The sequence below is a fragment of the Manis javanica genome, chromosome 8, assembly GCF_040802235.1.
Source record: "Manis javanica isolate MJ-LG chromosome 8, MJ_LKY, whole genome shotgun sequence".
In the NCBI taxonomy this organism is placed as follows: domain Eukaryota; kingdom Metazoa; phylum Chordata; class Mammalia; order Pholidota; family Manidae; genus Manis; species Manis javanica.
Window position 1 is genome coordinate 60,854,142 of NC_133163.1, and position 25,944 is coordinate 60,880,085.

Sequence of the window (25,944 nt, forward strand, 5' to 3'; positions counted from 1 at the left end):
GGGAAACCATAGAGAGGCCAGATGTCTCACCGAGTTGATGAAACATAAACCAGAATAAGGAGAAGACAAAGTGGGGAGAATTTACAAGATATCGTATGGAGAGGAGAGAGCTGTATAGAGAAAAAGCTCCAGAAATCAGCATCAGATCTTTGGGTCTTTGAATATGAGTGTGTTCATGCACTGGTGAAACCCATGAGGCCAAAGAAAAACTGCTGTGGAAAAAACAATTACCAAAGAGCTGTCAGACAACAATTTTCAGAGCTCACACAAGGCAAGGAATCATTGGATCTCCCACCAGACATGCTGAAAACAGCACATTCATTATAAACCTCAGAAGGATCAAATAGTAGTAGTAGTGCTAAATTACCCCTGGAGTAAAGGCTTCTCTGGACTTTAACACCACCTAAGATAATACTTGAAAAGTTCAAGTTGATTTTCATGTATCTTAACTATTAGAACAAACTTTTTAAAAGAAGACAATAAAATCCAGTCCTATAAAATTCACAATGTTCAGCACCCAATCAAAAGTTACTGGTCATATGAGGAAGCATGAATATGTAACATATAACCAGGAAAGTATTCAGTAGAAAAAGACCCAGAAATGACAGAGATGTTATTGTAGATAAGGACCTTGAATTAGTAGATAAGGATCTTGAAACTTCTAATATAAATGAGTATTCAAAGATGTAAAGATAATGGGGCAAATGTAAATATAGAAACAAAGTCAAATGGAATATCTAGATGAAACATACATTATCTGATGAAAGAGTGAAAGTTTTTCCTTACTATCAGGAACAAAACAAGGACATTCTATTTCATCACTTCTAATCAATATAGTACTGGAAGTTCTAGTCACAGCAATAAGGCAAGAAAAAGAAATAAAAGGCATTCAAATTAGACAAGAAGAAGTAAAATTATCTTTATTTGCAGATGGTATGATCTTATATATGGACAATCATAAAGAATACCAAAAAAAATTAAAGTAGTAAATAAATTCACCAAAGTTTCAGGTGAAGATAAATGTATTTTTTAAGTACTGAATTTCTATACACTAGCAATGAACAATCTAAAAATGAAATTAAGAAAAATATTCCACTTAGAGTAGCATCAATGAGAATAAAATACCTAGGAATAAATTAACCAAGGAAGTACAAGACTTGCATAAAGCATTGCTAAAAGAAATTTTAAAAAGACCTAAATAAGAGGAAACACATCACATGCTCATGGATTGGAAGACAATATTGTTAAGATGCAAGACTCCTCAAAGCAATCTACAGATTCAAGGCAATCCTTATCAAAATTCCAAGTACATATTTTTTATTTTACAGAAATAGAAAAGCTGATCCTAAAATTCACATGGAATTGAAAGAACCCTAAAAAGCAAAACATTTTTCTTTTTGAAAAATAAGGTTGGTGAACTCATACTCACTACTTCAGAAGTTATTATCAAGCTACAGTAATCAAAACTGTGGTACACAAAATTTTACAACTACAGACTATCTACTGTTATAAGAACATATGGGATGTGAACAGTTCCCAGGAATGGGTTGTTTTAATTTGTCTGATTTCTCTCAGACTGTTCAAGTACAGTTGGACAATATCCATCATATCATAGACAAATTTTCACAAATGCCTAGGATGCCTAACTGGTTTTCTTGGTTTCACTGGAGATGGCTGGTAATTATAGATCTGCTTTGGTTATGTAACTGTATTCCTATTATGTTAATGTGTGTGCGCAATTTAATTAGTAGTTTAAAACCTATATATGCTTAAGTTACTCTACAAGAAGATATGTGAAAGAAATAATCAATCTTCCCATGTTTTCTTCCGCCTGCTACTTCTATAGCTTTTCTTCTTCCTTCCTAATTACAACCCTTAAATAGAATTCGTGCCTCATACCGCATTTACCGAGTATCAAAATTTCTCCAAGTGGTAAAGATACCTCAAGACAAATGCTGGGCACAGAAGCCACAGGGCATAAATCTGCAAAGAAGTAAAAAGCTAACCTTTTCAAACAATATGGCTTCTCTCTCACTTACCAACTTTACATTTCCCTGTATGACCCCAGAAGATGACTGGTTAGCCAGAGACGGGTAAGATTCCTCAAGGGAGGAACAACCTAAGACAGGCACAGTCGCAGGGGGGCCATCAGGTGAGAAATTGGGGATCAACAGAGGTGAGGCTTAGAACCTCACCCCCCTCCCCCTGTTTTGAGAGAAATCTTCTGCATCCGGGATGTTTTGTTGCCCTTGTCTAGCTTGGATTAACACATAGTCTACAGGCACACACCTGATCATCTACATTTGCTCTCTTACAACATTAAACTATGTTTTCTACCTTTATCTTGCATCTACCTACCACTTCAGCATTTTATTAAAAATAAAAATAATAATAATAATAAAGGGAGAAATGTGGGATCCACATATAAATCAAGTATAAAAATCAAATGAATATTCATATTTGACCTGATTGTTTATAGTCCATAATGCATGATCAAAACTGAAAGTTTCTGTGATGAATGCCCTTGTACTGTTCACTATGTAAGAACTTATTCACTATGTAAGAATTTGTTCACCATGTAAGAACTTGTTCGTTATGCTTCAGAAGATTGGAGACTAACGAGAATTAGGCTTGGGGTGGATTAATGATTGTGCATTGAGCATTGACTCCCCTATACAGAATTTTATTGTTGTTAACAACCATTTGATCAATAAATATGAGAGATGCCCTCTCAAAAAAAAAAGATAAATCATACATGCCTATTATAACAAAATACAGATAAGTGAAAAAAAAAAAACCTGTGGTACGAGCATAGGGATAGACATTTAAATTAATGGAATAGAATTTCCTGAAATAAACTCATCTAACTACAGCCAATTGATTTCTGAAAAGGCTGCCAAGACCATTTAATGGGAAATAAATAGCCTCTTCAGATAGTTCTGGAACAACTGGATGTCAACATGCAAAAGAATGAAGACTGGCCCCCGATCTCACATAATATACAAAATTAACTTAAGTTAAATCAAACACCCAAATATAAGAACTAGAAACTGTAAAGACCTAGAGGGTATCATGCTAAGGGAAATAAGTCAGAGAAAGACAAATACCATATTATTTCACTTATGTGTGAAATCTAAAACAAAACAAACAAACAAGCAAAAGAGAAAGAAAAAGACACATAAATACTGACAATAGACTGTCGGTTACCATTGAGAGGGGGTGGGGTACAGGAGAAATAGATGAAAGGGATAAAGAGGTACAAACTTCAAATTATAAAACAGTAATAGGAATGGAAAGAAGCATAGAGAATATAACTAATAATATTATAGTATCTTGTATGGTAACAGGGTAACCAGACTTAGTGTGGTAAGCATTTAATACTGTATATAATTATCAAATCACTATATTGTACATCTAAAACCTGTATCATATACCAACTATTTTCCAATTAAAAAAAAGAATTTCATTCTCTTCTTCTTCCTAACTGTTGTAACTGCCCTGACCACTCCACTTTATCTGACCTCGGTCTTACTACTAATCATTCTTTAATAATCAATGACTTCAACATTCTCATACAAGTGTATTTTTCCTCTCAGAATATTTGTTCATCATTATGCAACAGAGAATTGCCTAGAATTCCTTCCTTTGGCATAATCTTCACACTAACATGCAACAAGAATATTCTGGGATTGTAGCACTAACTCTCTTCTTTAGACAATCCTGTGGTTTCTTTGGTAAAAGTGAGAAGGGAATCACAGAAGAGAAAACATATAATATATTTTCATTTCTATACATACAAAAAAATGGGCAGAGCCCAAAGCAATATACAGATTTGATGCAATCCCTATCAAATTACCAACAGCATTCTTCAACGAACTGGAACAAATAGTTCAAAAAATCATATGGAAAAACCAAAGACCCCGAATAGCCAAAGCAATCCTGAGAAGGAAGAATAAAGTGGGGGGGAATCTCACTTCCCAACTTCAAGCTCTACTACAAAGCCACAGTAATCAAGACAATTTGGTACTGGCACAAGAACAGACCCACAGACCAGTGGAAGAGAATAGAGACTCTAAACATTAACCCAAACATATATGGTCAATTAGTATATGATAAAGGAGCCATGGACATACAGTGGGGAAATGACAGTCTCTTCAACAGATGGTGCTGGCAAAACTGGACAGCTACATGTAAGAGAATGAAACTGGATCACTGTCTAAACCCATATACAAAAGTAAATTCCAAATGGATCAAACACCTGAATGTAAGTCATGAAACCATAAAACTCTTAGAAAAAAACATAGGTAAAAATCTCTTAGACATAAACATGAGTGACTTCTTCATGAACATATCTCCCCAGGCAAGGGAAACAACAGCAAAAATGAACAAGTGGGACTATATCAAGCTGAAAAGCTTCTATACAGCAAAAGACACCATCAATTGAACAAAAAGGTAACTTACAGTATGGGAGAATATATTCATAAATGACATATCTGATAAAGGGTTGACATCCAAAATGTATAAAGAGCTCATGCACCTCAACAAACAAAAAGCAAATAATCTAATTAAAAAATGGGCAGAGGAGCTGAATAGACAGTTCTCTAAAGAAGAAACTTAGATGGCCAACAGACACATGAAAAGATGCTCCATATTGCTAATCATCAGAGAAATGCAAATTAAAACCACAATGAGATATCACCTCACACCAGTAAGGTTCACCACCATCCAAAAGACAAACAACAACAAATGTTGGTGAGGTTGTGGAGAAAGGGGAACCCTCCAACACTGCTGGTGGGAATGTAAATTAGTTCAACCATTGTGGAAAGCAGTATGGAGGTTCCTCAAAAAGCTCAAAATTGAAATACCATTTGACCCAGGAATTCCACTTCTAGGAATTTACCCTAAGAATGCAGCACTCCAGTTTGAAAAGGACAGATGCACCCCTAAGTTTATCACAGCACTATTTACAATAGCCAAGAAATGGAAGCAACCTAAGTGTCCATCAGTAGATATAATTATAGCACATGTAAATAGATATAATTATAATTATATATAATATTATATTATAAATATAATTATAATAGATGTAATTTTATAATTATATATAATATATATAATATATATTTATTTATATGTAATTTATTTATATATAAATATATTACATTATAAATATAATTATAATAGATATAATTATAGAACATGTAAAATAAAGAAAATGTGGTACATATACACAATGGAATATTATTCAGTCATAAGAAGAAAACAAATCCTACCATTTGCAACATGGATGGAGCTAGAGGGTATTATGTTCAGTGAAATAAGCCAGGCGGAGAGAAACAAGTACCAAATGATTTCACTTATATGTGGAGTATAAGAACAAAGAAAAACTGAAGGAACAAAACAGTAGCAGAATCACAGAACCCAAGAAGGACTAACAGTTACCAAAGGGAAAGGGACTGGGGAGGATGGGTGGGAAGGGAGGGATAAGGGGGGTGGAAAAAGAAAGGGGGCATTAATGATGAATATGTATAATGTGGGAGGGGGCACAGGGAGGGCTGTGCAACACAGAGAAGACAAGTAATGATTCTATAGCATCTTACTACGCTGATGGACAGTGACTGTAATGGGGTTTGTTAGGGGGACTTGGTGAAGGGGGAACCCTAGTAAACATAATGCTCTTCATGTAATTGTAGATTAATGATACCAAAAAAAAAAATGGGCATAGGACTTGAATAGACATTTCCCCAAAGAAGATATACAAATAGCCATATAAGAAGATATTCAACTTCTTCAGTCATTAATGACACACAAAAATCACAATGAAATACTACTTCATACCCACTAGAATGGCTATAATAGAAAAAAAAAAGACAGTAACAGGAGTTCGTGAGGATATAGAGAAACTGAAACACGTACATTGCTTGTGAGAATGTAAATAGTGCAGCCACTGTATAAAAGTTTGGTGGTTACTTAAAAACTTAAACGTAAATGGATCAAGACCTGAATGTAAGTCATGAAACCATAAAACTCATAGAAGAAAACATAGGGAAAAATCTCTCGAATATAAACATGAGCAACTTTTCCCTGAACACATCTCCTCGGGTAAGGGAAACAAAAGCAAAAATGAGGAAATGGGACTATATTGAACTAAAAAGCTCTGTACAGCAAAGGATACCTCTGTTTTACCTTTGTTTTTACCAAAAGGTAAAAACAACCTGACCATCAACTGATGAACAGGCAAACAAAATGTCACATATACATATGATGAAGTACTATTCAGCCAAAAAAAGAAATGCAGTACTGATAGATGCTACGACATGGATGAGCCTCGAAAACACTATGCTCATTGAAAGAAACCAAATACAAAAGGTCATATACTGCATGATTCTATTTATAGGAAACATCCAAAATAGGTAAAGGGAGGGGAAAGTGGGTGGGCACTGACTGTTTAATGTGTGGGGGGTATCCTTTTGGGGTGACTAAATAATTTTGGAATTAGCTGGAGGTGGTGGTTGCTCAACATTGTGAATGTACTAGATGCCAATGAATTGCACACTATAAGATGGCTAATTTTATGTGTTGTGAATTTTACCTCAAAGTGAAAAACAAGTGATTAGGTGTGAGGAGTACTTGGAAATATTGCCTGCCTGCTTCTCTGACATGTTTACTAATACAACACTAAAATTTATACTTGATGGTTATAAGACATTGCCCAGTAACACAAGAACTTATTTTTTTGTATTCTAGTACATTCATAGAACTAAAATTAATATTTGACATTTTTTAAAAGAATGTAATGTAAAACTTAATGATTTATTGATAATTTTGTTAGTGTTAGGATCTAAATTTAGTTAATAGACATAAATGGATGTGGAAGTAGCAGATAAGCATTTTTTTAAAGTGCTTCTTTAAACATGAGGAAATTCATGAATTTATAAGTGAAATAAAAAAATGTTTTAAGTGTCACTTCATTTAACATTAGGAAATTCATTGATTTATGTCAATATGTAATCATCTTCATGTTAGTCTCAAGTGAAAAATCGCATGGAAGACAGTATGCTAAGTTAGTTGAAGGCACATGCTCTTATTCAGATTGCTTAGATCACGTCTTAGGCACTTTAGGACATTCTTGAAAACATTACTTTAATCTCTCTGGGCCTCAGTTTTATAAAATGGGGATGATAATACTAGTACATACCTCTTATGTTTATTGTGAGTAATAAACAAGATAATACATGAAAACAGAAAATATCTTAAATACAATAATTATTACTATTCATATTAAAAGAAAAAGCAAAATAAAGATGCTTATTGTCACCATAACCATTTGACATTACAGTGGAAATTCTAGATATGAAGCAAAAATAAAACATATAAGAAATTATTTAACCAAATGACAATTATTTGAATAGGCTATGACTACATGCCTAGAAACCTCAAAAGAATCTATTGCAAACATATTAGAAATAAGGTTATTTAAACAGATAATCAATTTGAAAAAACCAAATTTAGAAAATGACTAAAGGAACAAAATCACAAAAGCAACAAAAAATGTGAACACCCAAAACAATACCTTAAGAAATGTGAGAAATAAGAAACTTACTGAGATATAAAAATTGCCTCAATTAGAAATCTTGGATTTGGGACTAAGACAAAGAGAATTTTTAAAGTAAGTACAATTATAGTAATCTCCCTGCCCCTTATCCACAGTGGACATATTCCAAGACCCCCAGTAGTTGCCTGAAACCACAAATAATGCCAAACCTTATACACACCATGTTTATTCCTATACATACATATCTATGACAAACATTAATTGATAAATTAGGCACAGTAAAAGAGTAACAACTGATTATCAAATAGAACAATTATAACAATACACTGTAATCAAAGTTATATGAATGTGGTCTTTCGAAACATCTTACTGTACTGTACGCACCCTTCATGTGGTGATGTGAGATGATAAAATGCCTACACAATGAAATGAAGTGAAGTGAATAACATAGGTATTGTCATGTAGTGTTAGGCTACTACTGACCTGACGATAAGCAAGGAGGAGGATCAGCTGCTTCTGGATGTGGCTGACCCCGCGGGTAACTGAAACCACGGAAAGTGAAACCACAGATAAGGGGGGACAACTGTAGTGTTTTTCCTAATGTGTATTAATTTTGTCTCCCTGAGTTAGAAACTATAAAGAGTATATTTCTAGATCTTTCACAGGATATGGCACAGTGTTGAGCAAATATTTAAATACTTGAAAATGTATAAAGCTGTGAGCAGTCCATCTTCACAATCCTGGGAACATCTTTAATGTGTTTCACAGAGCACTTTCTACCTGTAGAAGCTAACTTAGAGTCTAAAATGTCAGAGCTGGAGGGAACTTGAAAGGTCAGCGAAGTCTGAAGGAAGCCCAAATTTCACAACACTTGAAACCAGAGGTTTGAGCTCCAGAGTGTGCAGTAGAGTGAGTATTCTTTCCCCTAAACTGCTTCAAGCAGTGGACCAGCAACCGAAGCAGCAGTGTTCCTCCAGGCTGTTAGGCAGGCCCAGTATTTTTTCAATCACCTTTAAAAGAAGAGGTGGGGAGAGCAACTTCCACTCTTCCTCATGCAATCCAGGTTTTTCCCCAAATGACACTGGTTGCAAAGACACGGGCCAAACAAGGGTTTCTGATACATATCATTTATTGGTTTCATTAGCACTTACTCAAGGTGCACTGCCTCTAAATAACTTACTATGAAGTTCAAGTTTCAGAAAGAAAGAAAAGACATTTTTATGGCCCTAAACAAATACTTGTCTACAAAGGTTATTTTCTTGAGAAACTTCTCTGATTTGCACTGACTTCTTTTGCTTCCCGCAGGCAAAACCCTGCCGGCATTGGCCTGTAGAATCCTGCTTATAGGCACAAGAATGTGTCGGGCTGCCCTGCATTCATTCTTAACCACATTTGACATTTTTTTAACTAAACATTTTATATAATTGCTCTGGATGGCTGGACCTGTATTCAGTAAACTGTCAGTTCTAAAAAATATGATTAAAAAAACAATCTGAATGGCATATAAATGTATACCTCAAATACATATACATTTAAACCTCAAAATTGTTGCAGACACTATCTATAGCTAAATATGTATAGCATCCTTTTCACAAAGTCCTAACAGAATATAGTCTATTATTTTAGCATGTTCAAAAATTAAGATATTTCCAGAATCACTGTTTCAAATAGATTTCCACATTTTATATCACTTTCCTGATAAATGCTCTATGCCATAAAATTCTATACTGCTTTTAGAAAAAAAAATTGAAACACGTACAAAAAACTTGTTCAATCCAGATTTTCTAAAACAGATGCAATCAGACAAATGTTTCCAGAAAATTCTGTCCTTTACTCCTTGGTATTCATATTAGGAAAGACAACACAAAATCTGGGCTTTGTCTTTCAGAAGCCTATAGAATAATCTGAGTTAGTATGCATGCTTCTAGGTTATAGGGTCTTCTGTATCAGATACGACATTCTTTGTAAGCACCAACTATTTAGCGAGCATGAGCAGCTATGTGAGCAGCCCTGTGCCACAGTGCTTTGCAACTAGGAATCCAAGAGAAATATTTAAGGTAAGATTCTTTTCCTCAAGAAATTTACTTTATTTAGAGTCAAAAATAACAGACAAGCAATAATCTTCTTTAAAATGCAAAGCATGTATTCAGTCAAGTGTAATTATTATGCACAGGCTTCAAGCTCAATAGGAATTCAGTTTATATAGAGAGATGAGGATAAGAGTATAATATCAGAAAATGCACCAGTTCCAATTACACCACTGAAAAATAAATTTGGGGAATGGGGTGCAGGGGAAGAGGGAAGGGAGAATGGAGGTTCTCATTTCGTATCTTAATATATGACCCCTGAAAAGAATTATGTGCCTGTGTCAATTATTTTGAAAGTTTATACTTATACTTCTTTTGTTGATTTAGTCAACAGGAATGTAAAAAACTAAAACTTTCAAGACACAAACTGAAGAAGGATGAAAACATGTTACAGTTTCTTAAGTGACACTAAATCTGAAAAACTCAGCTTTGCTATCCTAAAATCAAGTAATAATTTCAATTAATTTCCTTAAATGTTTTCTACAGTAAAGTCATTCAAAAAATTTTAACTAAAATAAAATGCAACAAGTTAATACACAGCTAACCTACTTTACTATTCAGCAAAAACATTTCTATACCATTTGCAGATCTTTTTACAAAAAGGCTCTGGCAGCCAGAGTCCAAGATTGTCCCCAGTAATTTCCATCTCCTGACATTTATGACCCTGAGGAGTCCCCTCCTCATTGAAGAGGACTAACCTATACAATCAATAAAATATAGATGAAATGACAGCATGTGGCTATGTCATAAAAGATAACTGCAATTTCCACTTGCTCTCTCTTAGACCACTCTCACTGGGGGAAGCCAGCTGCCATGTCGTAAGAACACTCAAGCAATCCTACTGAGAGGTCCACATGGTAAGGAAATTAGGTCTTCTGCCAACAGCCGGGACCAAGTGATTGCCACTCTTGTGACTGAGGTCTCCTGAAAGCAGACTTCCAGTCCCATTTGTGTCTTCAAATAATGATGGTCCTTGACAAGATCTTGACCACAACCCCATGAGAGACCTCAAGCCAGAATCATGTATCTAAGCTGCTCCTGGATTCCTGACCCACAGAAATGATTTGAAATAACAAATGTTCATTGCATGAAGCTGCTAAGTTTTGGGGTGATTTGTTACAAAGAAATAAATAACCAAAAGGAGACTCTAAAGGCAAAAACTCTAGCTTTTCATATATTTCATGGTGTTTCCTGGACAACCTAACATCTCAAAGGCACAAAGTAGTTATTATTTACTTAGATATGTGTTTTCTTCCTTATTGCCTATTGTTGCATAATTTTTATTAGACTTTTTAAAAGATACTGTTTACGAAAAATCCATTAAAAAGTAAAGTATATTGTGCTAGATCTTTAAGCAAAACAAAGTGTGCTCATTTGCAATACAGCCTAGGTGATACTTAAAACTCCCTACTTTGTCCCACATTATCCCATACATCATGAAATATTAACACCTAACATTTCATTATGTATGTCAACTTTAAAAGACATATCCCATGCACCATTGCTACAGCATTTATGAAAACTACAGATTAATAGAGAATTAAAGAGCTTAGTAGAAGCAGGATGTATTATAAGTCCACACCAAAAACACAGTTCTTCACCATATTATTAAACAAAGGTAATGAAGGAAATTCTGTAAGTCCTTGAGCAACACAAATCTATAAATAACAACATCTAATGTGTGTTTACATTTTAGGTAATGTATACACCTTCCTTAGTGAAGATGAAATATGACTAATATCATCCATAAAGGAGGATTAATAATCAGCCTTAAGTTATCTCTTCTCTGTATCAAATTTCAGCCCCTGCAAACCTCTCTTAAATATAGCTGGGAGTGAAAATGATAAATTTTCAGAAGAATCCAAGAGAATATTCTTGAATCCTCCTAATCTCACACATGATTTAATAACATAAATGAATACTTCAATAATAAAACTCAGGTCTCCAAGAGTATTTAATTTACATCATTTGACAAATATTTATTTATAGAGTGACTACTAAGTCCAAGGAATTATGCAAGAGGATATGAGAGATAAAAAGGCACACGATAAATAATGTCTTGCCTCCAGGTTGTTTATATTCTTATAAAATAGAGTCACCACTCATTTGATCCATCCTACTAAAAAGAGAAAGATGAGTAAGACTTGATTCTGATCACTTAGGTATTCACATATCGGTGTGTACATAAATAACAATAATGCATGTCGTAAGAGAGGCAGAAAATAAATTTTTCCCACGGAGTTGGTTGGGGTGAGGAAGAGGCAGATTAAATAGTTTCAGAATTGAAGGTAGTAATTTCCTTAAAATGGGCTATAACAGAAAGGTAGGAACTAAATGTGTCTGATGGAAATAGAGGGTATTTCTTGTGGAGAAAGACTCGGTGGGCACATTTTCAGGTCCTATCTCTTCCCCTGGGGCAGGCACACACATGCCACTTATTACAGAAGACAGAGTGAGGATGGAAGCTCTCTTCACTGGCTTCTTCACTCCCTGCTCTCCAGGTCTACTTCCAAGGGATGGTAATGAACTCTATGAATGTATGTACTTTCTTTATTCTCTAAAATGGTTTTACTGACAGCTAGATTCCAATTCAAAAGAGAAACCACTCTGTTCATTTGATTTATATGAAGTTGTGAGAATTTGTACCACATAATCTACATCCTTAATTTCCCTCCTCTCACTCTGCTAATTTCTTAAGCAAGAAAGTTCATCTCTGGGTGGAAGCAAGCTTATTCAAGTCATCAAGTGATTTAATCAATGTTCTCAGTTGGGAGCATCAGAAACAGATTCTTACCATGTAGGAGGCACGGAAAGGCTGGCAAGACTCACAGAATCAGTGGGAAAGGGACCAAAGAAGCATTGTAATAGCGTTTTAGCAAGAACAGACTTGCAGGCTTCTTCATGACGCAGTGGCTCAGAATGAATCCTTACCGTACCTTTCTTAAGCAGACAAGGTGTTTTCAGTAAGTTTTAAAAGTGCAGTGGATGGCTAGTGTGGTAAATCGTGCCCTCAACTAATCACCTCTCGCTCTATCCATACCTTTTCCTATGTGACCTTTCAGTTTTCCCATCTGTATATTATATTCCCAAAGTATATTTTCCTATCTCTTGACTCTGGATTAACATATGTGACTTGCATTGGCCAAAAAAATGAGGCAGAAGTAATGATGTGCCAATTCCAAGACTAGGGCTCAAGAAGTCTTGCATAATTCTCTCTTGAGCTTCTGCTATGAGAAAAGCATGCCTGGTCAGCAATAGTTCCAGGATGAAAACATACATGAATGTGCCTGGTCTAAATGTGGGTCCCAGAGGGGAGATACATGGAGCAGAGCTGCCCCAGCTAAAGTCTCCAGCTGCCCCACTGGTACATGAACAAGCCAAGTGACCCATAGACACATGTGCAAGCCGAGCCTAGATCAGCAGACTCAGCCAATCCAGACATGTGAGAGCTATAATTATATTGTCTTATGTCGCAGGGTTTGGAGAGTTGTTATACAGCATTAGCTGACTGATACATCTGATGAATGATGTTAGATAACAAGAGAAAGTATGACACAGGTAAGGGCAAATCATGAAGGATTGTTATATTTCTTTTGGATTTAGATTCTATCCTGTGATCAGGAGAAATCCAGCCAAATTTTTTAGTGATAAAATAGCATAATAAAGTGTCTGGTGAATAAACTTTAGTGAGGGTAAGAACTGGAAGTTGGTCCTGAAGATGTTGAAAAGATCTAGGTGAAAGACCGTAAGAACCTAACTTAAGGCACAGTCAGTGGAAATGAGGTTTAAGAGAATATTTCTTATTAATTCTCAATCTCTAGTCCTTCAGGATATTCTTACAGATTAAAGGAAAAGATTAATAAAAAATAACCCTCAAGTTTGTGAAATATGAGGAGGTGCAATCTCAGAGCATGAGCATCTCACCTAAAGAGTTTGATTCTGGTTTTAAGATGTGAAGTCACAAAACATGAACCAGCCAGGTCATCTTGGGCTCCCTAGCTCCCCTGGGCTTGCTTGGAGACCCTGTAATCATCTCACATGGCTTCTTTCCCTTCAAGATGTCCAAGGGTAATCTTGACTGTTCATCATTTTCAACTAAGTGTTGATCTGGGAAACTTACCTTCTTATGAGATAAAACTCCACATTAACTTTAATCATGGCAATTACTTGATTTTTTTAGACTGTCAACAATGGCACAAATGCCACTGTCTTCTCAAACCTTTATCTATGTTAATACCATGAACATCATGTCTGAATTAGTTGATATAACCAATAAAGTAAAGAAGTTTTGCTTTGATATTATAAGAAATTAAGGACTTAGATTATTAGCCCTTGAAATCAACTTGTAAATCTTGATAATTAATCATCATATGATTTCTATTTCAAAGAAAAATAAACTCCAACTATGCCAGACATGACTACAGTTTTGTGAGACCAAGATGTAAATTTTAGAGTAGAAGCACAAACATATTCTCAAAAAAGTCATGAGTTTCCCATAATCATTTCATTTTATATATATTTCAAAAGTGAAGCAAAATAAAACTTTTTCGGATATTTGACTTATCCAAGTGTTTTTCTAAAAACAAAAAGCCCAGATGAACTAAACTAAAATACCTCTACCGGAGGGCCCATCACCTCACATTCACTTTCAAATAAAAATGGTCAATGTCTGCATGTTCTTTCTTTTGTTTAAAAGTGGAAAACATGATCACATAAAATGACTGACAGACTCTTTCAAAATATAGTATAAATCAGAGTTAGCAAAGGGGGACCCACTGGCCAAATCTGGCCAGTTCCCTGTTTTTATTTGGTCCATGAGATAAGAATGGTTTTTAATTTTTAAATAGCTTTGAAAAATCAAAAGAATAATAATATTTTGTGACAAGTGAAAATAATATTAAATTCATATTTCAATGTCCATTAATAATATTTTGAACTTCATCAGTCTATGGAAACTTTTCTCTCATATTATCTTTTTTTTTTTTTCATCTTAGCCCACAAGCCATAAACTATTTACTATCTAGTCCTTTACAGAAAAACTTGGTGACACCTGATGTAAATAAGTAATGAGAAATCACCACTCCGTGAGAAAACAGCATCTCTAGAGAGGACCAAAGGAATGAGTTGGTATATATATGTATATATATATATAAAATAAGAAGAAATCAAATAATCACCTTCTGTTGAAGTATATGGGTCACACTGATTTTATCAACACATTACATACCATATTGTCTGAAAAGCAAGATAAATTTCCAAAACCTTAACGGAAAGGAAAGTTACTTCAACCTGACACAAAGGTAGATCTGGAAGGAAAGACTAATCCTAATTGGCTGTTTATTCTCCCCTCAAAATTAATTTCATTGAGGGTTTAAGCCTAAGAATTAAGCAACCAGTATACTTTTTCCTTCCACTTTAACTTGACAAGATTTTTATTAATCAAAGTAATACTTTACAAAATTGGTGTCTCTGAAAAATCTACTTAATGACAATGTATTAATTTTCAATTCATGAAACATAACAATAAACTTTTTATTTTTCTTTATAGACTATTCATCATTCACACTGGAGTGGTTTCCTAAATACAAGCCCTTTCTTGGTTCAGCATCCTTGCTTATGCTGAAGTCCCTACATTAGGAATTCTCTTCTAAAATACCCTCTTGTGGTGGTTTCCTCCATACAGCATAGTAGATAACTAAGATATTTAGGGGCTTTAAAGGGGAGGAGGAGGGGTTCATTTTTTATTATAAAGCTTCTAACCTTCCAGAATTTTTGAAAAAAAAGTTTTTATTGAAATGCCTCTTCCTTGAAACATTCAGAGTTCATTGTTTCACAATACATTACTTGTACTTCCATTTAACATTTATGCCATTCTAACCAGTTAGAACAGATTTTAGAATCAAACACCTCTGCTTCTTTATAGATTTCAAGAAGCTTGTTCTCCTCTGGTGCTCTTCATCTCTGGGATGGCATCCCCCGGGGAGGAGGAGCCACCGGGCATCTCTGTTCTCCCTCACCTCCCAAATCCAACTCATCACCAAATACTTAAAAATTTCTACTTAAATACTCCTGGAACCTCCACTGTAGCTTCCTACCTATTATAACCCACAACCAATCTTACTGCCTCCCACCACAGCCATCCATTCCCTATGCTACACTCACAGTGATCCTCCCAGATTACTCTCTTCAGTGTGATGATCCCTGACTAGTTCATCTTCCTACAGCTCAGGTGATCGGAGAACCACGTGGTTTGCAAAATTGTGCTGGAGTTTGATATCTTTCTCTTCTACCAGATCAGAAGTGTGTCACGTGTATACAACAGCTGTTCAGAGATTGTTAATGACTGCATTAATGCTGGGCAACACCATATTCATCTTTGCGTTCTTGAGGTTGTTAACTACTTTTAAAGGAGTCCATTTTGGAAGTTCTAAACTTAATTCTGTAATGTTTGGAATTGTCTTCAGAGATAGCCTGCCTTCTGCAAAAGAAAATTTGTCTTTCTTCTTCATTGCTATAACTGCATTTTTGACCCAGAGTGGATTTACTCAAATCAAAGTGTTCACACCCATTTTATTCAAAAGACTTTGCCTTAAATGACATTTTATTTTTTCCAAAAAAAATCCGACATACCCCCAAAGGTTAGATACTTGACAAGATATAAGCAAAAGAATGCAACATGGACTGTGCAAGCTAACAGCTACTGAGTGCTTACAATGTGCCAGGCATGGACGAATACTTTAAAAACATTATCTCACTTAGTTCTCACAACAAACCATGTGATAATGACTATTATCATCCCAATTTTGCAGATCAAAAATAAAACAAACTGAATTTAAAGGTCACTAAGAGTCTGAAGATATGCTGCATTCAACTGTGGACCCCAAAGAGGAGTGCTTTTGTAGCACAGTCCCTTACGAATGCCTGGAATGAAATATTGGGTGGTAACAGTATTATAGTAATGTTTGTCTTTGCATTTCCTGGGAACTCACAGCCATATTCATTGTCTTTTTTTAGTCCACATTCAAAATATCGGGGCTCCTTCATGATGCTGTTGTATTCTGAGTAAGCCTGGGAGTAGCCTTTAGAAAAATGAAAAACTAGAACAGGGGTATCACATGCTTTTGCTATAGATAGAGCAAAAACTTAAGGGAAAGGAAAGTTACTTCAAATTGATACAAAGGTAGATCTGCTACTTGGCTGTTTATACTATATAAATTCAAGATATTATGACTCACATTAATAATACGGTAGCTAATAGCAATATGTACAGAAATTAAAACATAAGTTTTATTTTCAAACTGATAGAAATAGCTTAAAATACAAAAAGCTAAAGTGAGAACAGAAAAATATTTAATGAGAAACAATGCATTTTACCGTTATGTTTTCTTTTTCATCTTCAATTTTATGTCATTAATTTCTCTATTTAGATAAACATATTTTTCAATTTATGTATATAGCTCTAGACAGAGGGCATTCCCAGCTCCAGGTAAGTTCACTATGAATTTGATGAGACCAAATAATGACAATGGAACATTGCAGGTAAAAACAGGCTCATACCACGCTTTATTTTCACGGTGGCAGGTCAAATGATAGAATCCCAACTGCCTGTCTGTCTCAGTCTCAGCTCCAGCCTCTGTCCCAGGTACAGCTCCATCTCCGCTTCCTTCTGCTCTCCTCTTCTCCAAACTCCTTTCTCTCTTCCTAGCACAGGGCTCTGCTGCTTCCCTCTGCTCTAGGCTCTGCTTTCCTGCTTCCCTCTGCCCTTCTTTCTAGACTCTCTGCTTCTGCTTCCAGTTCTTCTCTAGCACTGGGCAAACTCTTCCTAAAGCAACACTGGCCATGCATAGCTTACTGCCAACGGGTATGCAAGTAGGTGCCTGTGTTGCAGACTAAGTATTACCTCATTGCACATACACAATGGTTGAGATTAAGATCAGGTGAGAATCCTGACCATAGAATTTCCATTTCCCTACAGTGTTTTATCATAAATGTTCATATTGACAGTATCAAAATTTAAGCATAGTATTTGGTGATGATTCTTGCTTTCCAGTATTTATGTCAAACCTTCTGGGTCTGCCACACTAGACAAGCAAGTGGTTTAACAGCCAACAGGTAGAGGGTGTCAGCATCAATGACTATTAATGCACATCACAAAAACAGGCTACACAACTCACTCAAGCACTTCCCAAATACATCTACAGGTAATGAAGTCACACATTTAGTATGAGACTTAGAAACTAATATAGGAATAAATTGATAAATGGAAAGTATAATCTCCAGATTAACATTAGCATATTATGGTCAACTACAAAATCTAGCATCATTCTCTGTGGATTAGAAAACAAAATTTTTCAAATGACTCAAGTGCCTGACTCACCAATATTTCTGGAAGCACTATTATTTAAACCAATTTAACTTTTTTCCAGGCACTAACTATATATCTTTGCTTAACTTCATGACACTAAATAAAACAAGAGAAAATATTTACCTCTGAGCTGCTTTACTATGTAACAATACTATCGATTCCAACTTGTACTTTCTTAAAGTTATGTTTATTATCTTTTCCTTAAAAAAAGAATTTCTATAAAGTATCTATATAAACAATTATCTTAGGCAAGCTTTAACTATGAGAAGACATTGCTTTAAATACATACTCTTATAATAGGGAATAAATATATTAAAAGAAGTTTACTTTGGACATAACAAACAGTAAGAACTTAAAAATGTATTTTACAAAGTGGTTATTTATTCTTGTGTCTTACTATTTTAATGCATATAGTAAGTTACCAGTATATAAATAAACACTTTATAAACAATAAACAATGATAACTGATGAGAATTATTTATAAATATTTTATTATTTCATCAAAAACCCTATATGAAATGTAACCACATTTTACAAAAATGAAAGCCCAGAAGCAAATCAGATCATACTATAGAACCTCAGAAAGATTTAGGAATTGGAGGTAACAGTCCCAGCCTCCCCACATCTCCCTCCATGCAGCCAAATAACTCTCCACACCACAGCAGAAGACAGAAAGCATTGAAAATAAAATATGCCAGCAGGAATGAACTCTTCAATACAAGGAAAGAAAAAAATTGAGAAATTCTCCCAGAATGAAGAGGAGGAAAATAGGAAATATAAAACAATAAAAGAATCATTCCAGAGGACCATACAAATAATAGAAGTTCCATAAAGAGAATTAAGAAAAAAGAAGGGAAGGTTTTTTCTTAATAATAAAAGAAAATTTCTCAAAACTGAAAGATATGAGTTACCAGAACTGAAAGGGCTACCAAGGGCCCACCACAAATGATTGAGAAAGGAACAATATCACATCACTGTAAAATTACAGAAAACTTGGGGTAAAGACCTTTTAGAGAGGGTAAAAAGGGTCACTGGAAAGGAATAGAAATGAAAACATCATTGGATTTCTCACCCACAGTGACAGATGTTAAGACAGAACAATGCTTCTAAAAGTCTAAGTAATATTATTTCTAACCCAGAATTCTGTACCCAGTTAAACTATTATTTTATGTGAAGGTAAAGTAATGAAATTTTCAGAAGTGAGGTCTTAAAAAACAAGAAGTACTTCCTATATTTCCTTTCTTTGATAGTAAATCAAGAAAGAGGAAAATGTGGGATCCATTCAACAGATGATGAAGGCAAATGCCAGACCCAGAAAGCAATTAATCCTGATTATACAAGGAATTAAAAGGGCTCCAAAAGGAATCTCAAAAAAGGAACAGGAGTGATTTTCTGATGTTTCTGAACATATTAAAAGGATATTTACTCTTGTATCAAAGAACTTAAGGATAAATTATTAATGTAGTCATGTATACATAGAAAACTATGTAATTATTTTTTTAATATAACCTGTACAATCATTAGCTCTAGGAAGAAGCAGTTACTTAATAAGTCAAATGTTATTTTTGATATCTTCCTAAATGTAATATTGCAAATTCCAAAAATTATGATTAACTATATTGATAAGATAGAAAAGTGTATGTACTATGGGGGCAGGATTAAGGGATAGTAAAAGCACTAAATTGTCATATTCCATAAAGGACATCAATAGCTACTATCTAATATGAAGAAAAATCAAAGCAGCATTAAAATATGATTTGGAGATAAAAAGATAGATACATATATATATATATATATATATATATATATATATATATATATATATATATATATATATACAATGAAATGGCTAAAAGGTTGGATAGCAATTTTTTGTGGGGACTAGGTATGGAGGGTATTGAAAGGTTTGACAAAGAACTGATGTTATAAGCCTAGTAGCATATATGACTTTTTAAACCACATGTTATTACTTTGGCCAAAATAAAAATTAAATTAAAAAATAAAACACCCGAAACCATAAAACTACTAGAAAAAAATATAGGCAGTAAGTAAACTTTTGAATATCATATTAGAAAATTTTTTCTAGATATGCCTTCCTAGGTAGGAGAAACAAAAACAAAAATAAACAAGTGGAACCACATCAAACTAAAAAGCTTCTGTACAGCAAAGTAAACCATCAACAAAGCTTCTGTACAGCAAAGTAAACCATCAACAAAACAAAAAGGTAACCTACTGTTTGGGAGAATATATTTGAAAATGATATTATCTGATAAGGAGCTAATATCCAAAATACACAAACAACTCATATAACTCAACACCAAAAAAACAAATAATCCAATTAAAAATGGGCAGAGGGACAGAATATTTTTCCAAAGAAGACATACAGATGACCAACATATACATGAAAATTCTCAACATCACTAATCATCAGGGAAATGCAAATTAAAACTACAGTAAGATATCACCTCACACCTGTCAGAATGGCTAATACCAACAAGACAAGAAATAACAAATGTTGGCCAGGATGTGGAGAAAAAGGAACTCTCATGCACTGCTGGTGGGATTGCAAACTGGTAAAGCCACTATCAAAAGAAGTATGGAGGCTTCTCAAAAAATTAGAAAAAGAAATACCATATGACCCAGCAATTCTACTTCTGGGAATCTACCCTGAAGAAAACTAAATCATTAATCTGAAAGGATATATGAACTCTATGTTTATTACAGCATTATTTACAATAGCCAAGATAGTGAAGCAACCAAAGTATCCATCAATACTTTGGAAAAAGTTGATTGAAATACAATGGAAAAAGATGATGTGGGACACATATACAATGGAATATTACTCAGCCATAAGAATGAAATCTTGACATTTACAACAACATGGATAAACCTAGAAGGTATTATCCTAAGTGAAATAGGCCAGGCAGAGAAAGATGATTGCTACATGGTTTCACTTACATGTGGAATCTGAAAAACAAAACAAACAGATATAGACTCATGAACACAGAAATGGATCTTTGGTTACCATGGGTGGGGAAGGGGACAGTGGATGAAATAGGTGAAGGAGATAAAAAGGTACAAACTTCAAATTATAAGATAATTTAGTCATAGGAATGGAAGCAAAGCATAGAGAATATGGCTCAAAATATTGTAACATCTTGGTATGGTGACAGATGGTAACTACACTTATCATGGTGAGCATTTAGTAATGCATATAATTGATAAATCACTAAGCTGTTCATCAGAAACCAATATAATACTGTATATAAGCTATATTTCAATGAAAAATAATAAAAACAAAAAAGCAGTAAACAACAAAATGACAACATTAAATCTGTTTCTTCTTCTACTTTAAATATCTCTCTCTACCCTAGCCCTCTCCCCTCTGCATATAAACATCCTCTCAAAGAAAATCCTTATATAACCTCTTACAGCTACAGTCCAATTTCTTTTCCTTTCACCACAGCCAATTTTACTACAGATTTCTTTTGTCAGGTCCTCACTATCACTCCTCACTCTGCTATGATGGATTAAGTTGAATGAGCGATATGAAATTGTTGATGATCATGATCATTTTCACCTATAAAAACAGCATTTCATTAGTTCAACCATTGTGGAAAGCAGTATGGAGGGTCCTCAAAAAGCTCAAAATAGAAATACCATTTGACCCAGGAATTCCACTTCTAGGAATTTACCCTAAGAATGCAGGGGCCCAGTTTGAAAAAGACAGATTCACCCCTTTGTTTATCGTAGCACTGTTTACAATAGCCAAGAAATGGAAGCAACCTAAGTGTCCATCAGTAGATGAATGGATAAAGAAGATGTGGTACATATACACAATGGAATATTATTCAGCCATAAGAAGAAAACAAATCCTACCATTTGCAACAACATGGATGGAGCTAGAGGGTATTATGCTCAGTGAAATAAGCCAGGCAGAGAAAGACAAGTACCAAATGATTTCACTCATATGTGGAGTATAAGAACAAAGAAAAAACTGAAGGAACAAAACAGCAGCAGAATCACAGAACCCAAGAATGGACTAACAGTTACCAAAGGGAAAGGGACTGGGGAAGATAGGTGGAAAGGGAGGGATAAGGTGGGGGGTGGAGAGAGGGAGCCTTACGATTAGCATGTATAATGTTTGGGGGGGGCACAGGGAGGGCTGTGCAACACAAAGAAGGCAAGTAGTGACTCTATAGCATCTTACTATGCTGATGGACAGTGACTGTAATGGGGTTTGGCCGGGGGGGACTTGGTGAAAGGGGGAGCCTAGTAAACATAATATTCCTCATGTAATTGTAGATTAATGATACCAAAATAAAAAAATTAAATAAACAGCATTTCATATGCTTCACCTAAAAGCCTATTGTAATTACCACCACCAAATTCTGAATCCACCACCTGAATAGCTGACTGTTTTATTTGTGCCCTGCTCAATGGCCAAAATGCCCTGATCTTAGTTCAGACATTCTTCATTTCTTTCTGGATTACGTTTTCTGTTTCTTAACTTTTGCTTCTCACCAATCCATGTTGGCACTGCTGCCAGATGGTCTTTTTAAAACATTCATTGCATGTCATGTCACTCCCCTACTTAAAACTCTTTGGTGGCATCCCAGCACCATCAGAATCAAACCTAAACTCTCCCACAGCCACAAGCTGACCACTGGTGGCCCCTCTACCTTATCTTCCTCCAGTCTCCACATCCACCCTAGCTAGACTCCAACCTCACACTCTATACTTGAGACATACTGTGGGTAAAACTGCAGTATTTCCAGAGTCTCTCACCTAGCCTTAGTGCATCTCCATACCAATAAGTTTCCAAGGGGTGGAGAGAAGTAGTCCATCTCCACATCAGTAGGTGATTACAAGGTGGGTGGGGAGGGAGGACACACCTGGACCGGAGAGGTTTGGTGGGTTCCTCTTGCAGCCAGGTTGTGAGAGACACAGACCAGCAGAAGTAGAGGACTGCTTGTAAGCAATAAATGGGTTTCTCCCACTTTACTTCCCCCTCAGACTGATTTCAGCTTCAAAGGTTATTTGCCCCAGATTGGGAACATATTTTCCTCCTGGAGTTACACTTACTAAACAACTCACATTCAGAAATGTTGCTTTGATTTCTATATATTTAAATATATATATACATATGATTATATATCCTGAATATCTGGCACCATGAAGATACACGATGAATACTTATGAAAGTATAATGGTTTTCTTAAATGACCCCAAAATTAATTAATGATAGATGAAAAAAATTTTAAAACTCAATTTCTTCTAAGGGCCATGTGACTACTGAAAAGACTGATTATATTTACTTAAACATTCAAATACATAGTGACAGGGAACTTAGAACAACTTATAAATTGTATTTAGAGAGGGAAAGAAGGGAAAAATGAAAGAAAGAAAAGAGCAGGAAAGGGAGGGGAGGAGTGGAGCCCGAATAAAATAGCTTCACCACAATTTTACAGTGTAACTACTATGTGAAGAAAATTTGTAAACATCACAACTAGTTGGTGTACAGGAAATATTCTCCATTTTCCAAAAAGTGATAAAACTAAGGCCTTATGGTTACCTTAAAGACCATATGTACTAAGTATTAGTACTTCTATTTGTTTTCTGGTGAAGAACTGCGTCATTAGGTTTTAAAAGCTGTCCAACCAGTTCTTAAATAGCACCCCATCCAACAAAAGTTTAATTAGGTTTGAGTTTTGTTTAAACTGACAGCTGTGGTTCAAAAAGCCCCCAAGGTCAGCAGTATAGTTTGCATACTAAATATTCAAATTGCCCAAAGGTATTCTGTGGTTCTGTGGTTATTTTTTATTCTGATTTGCAACATATCTAGTTAATAGTGCTCTGCTACGAATATGACATATTCAAATGCAAAGCAGTTTTACAGTATCTCTGAATCAACAGAAAAGAAAAAAAAAGCAGTAATTTCTCACCTGTTCACTGTGCAGACATCCTGCAGCCTCACGGATCTAGCACGGACAGGAAGCAGGATGTAAGCAAAAAAGGCCTCAGAGCAGGCAAAAGAGATGTCAGCAACGGCCCCTGCAGAGGAGGCTCGTGCACTTTCCCATAGGAAAGCTTTGGAGGCCCTCCCTCAGAGGCTATTTACTCTCACTTCACAAACAATATTACCAGGCTTATTTATCTAGTTTCAAAGGCTAGGGCAGAATAGAAATAAGATATTAGGAAGAGAGCTGGGAGAGAGGGACTATGTACAGCATACTGAAATACTGACTGCAAAACAGAGATGGCTATCAGTCTAATGGGAAGGAGGAAACAAAAATTATAAAAGGCAAACAAAAGAACTCAAAGTAGGGCTGAATATAGGGTGTGGGACAAACACTTCACTCACCCAATAAGACCTTGGGCACCACTATGTTGTAGCATAGTCTAAGGAATAGACATCCAAAACGGTGTCCTTTGTCCTCAAGAAAGGATTGACTTCACACCTCCCCTAGGGCACACAGAGTCTCAGCAATGGGAATGCAAGGAGGGACAAGCCACAGAAGTTTTTACAAAGGGGCAAAAGTATAACAGATTTTAGAAAATGTTCCTGTTCCTACTGAAAGAGTAGACATTGAAAAGGGCGTATTTGTCCTTTAAAGGATTAAACCCATAATTATTGAGAAATTCAGCATCTAAAATGATCCATTTGCTAACAAGACTTAATGAAGGCAGTTATGATGTATTTAAAGATCTAGGTGAAATATATCTTGGGATGTAGAACCTGAACTCCATATGGGTTTCAAATAACTGTTCGATTATATGTAACATCAAAGAACACAAGAGTAATAGTTAGTGTATCTGGAGTTTGGTGTCTCTGCTCCACCACTAACTGCATGTGGCCTCGGAAAGTCAGTTCCTTCTCTGAGACTCTTGTCTCCCCATATGTCACATAAACAATCAGAAGAGATGGTTTTGAAATATCCACTGATGTTTCCCTCCAATCCACAAACCGGATGTTCTCCCCTTACTCAGATTGGCCTTGGCCACTCTGGGCCCATGGTCTCGGGTTGAGAGGTGCTATCACAGAACACAAAATGATAAAACTTTTTGGTTTCTGGCTTCTCTTCTGGCTTTCAAGTTTCAAAAAACTAGGAATCTTGTGGAACAGAAGAACATAAGACAATGACAATTAATTTGGAAGAAAACAAGATGAGTTTGTTTAAGTAATATTTTTCTCCCTCTGCAGTTAGAAAAGAATTGAATTCCTGAGCCAGAGGAAGTTGGTGGGGAGGTGATGAAAACATAGCTGCTATGGGGTCCCTGGGATGAGGGCTTACACCCACATCCCCAGGGCTAAACACAAAGGGAACAAGAAGGAGATGTGTCTGTGGCAATAAAGAGCAGAAAAGATCTGGGACCACTTTCCATGGCAAATCTAAAAAGAAATGGCCATGCTGGAGAGTGGAGGCAGATGGAGTACCATATTATCTCATTTGCCAGGCCCCAGCATGGCTTGAGAATAGCAAGATGATTTCTGTATGCCCAAGAGTGACAAACAGATAGGGAGTTGGAGAAATTGAAGGATCCTAAGGGATGGGAACAAGGGGCACCTCAACAGGGACCTTTGTGGCCTACCAACAGAAGGGAAACCTGTCAGGCAAGAGGGAACAGCTGCCTGTGGCCTGGAGTAGAAGTCAAAACACTTCTGCCCCCTGCTCTTGGTATGGGAGTTGCCAAGGAAAGCAATACAGTTAAGCACTAGCTAGAACAACATTACATAAAGAAGAGAGCAGGATCAGCTTCAGTAGTGGCTGTCAGTCCGCCACGGCCAGCAGCCAACAGCGAACACAGGACTGTTGGCCTTCACACACCTGTCTATAGCTGCAGAATGAAGGGCCACATCCCTTCCCTGCAGGGAACGGATATAGTAGTAGGGCTGGCCAGGTGCCATATGACACACATGCTCAGAACAAAGAATC

General features: G+C 35.7%; 1 protein-coding gene across 10 annotated transcripts in view; it reads right to left on the reverse strand.

Moving 5' to 3' along the window:
- The window catches only part of TTC6 (tetratricopeptide repeat domain 6), a 200,054-nt gene that overhangs the window by 127,865 nt on the left and 46,245 nt on the right, over nt 1-25,944 (reverse strand). The window lies entirely within an intron of this gene.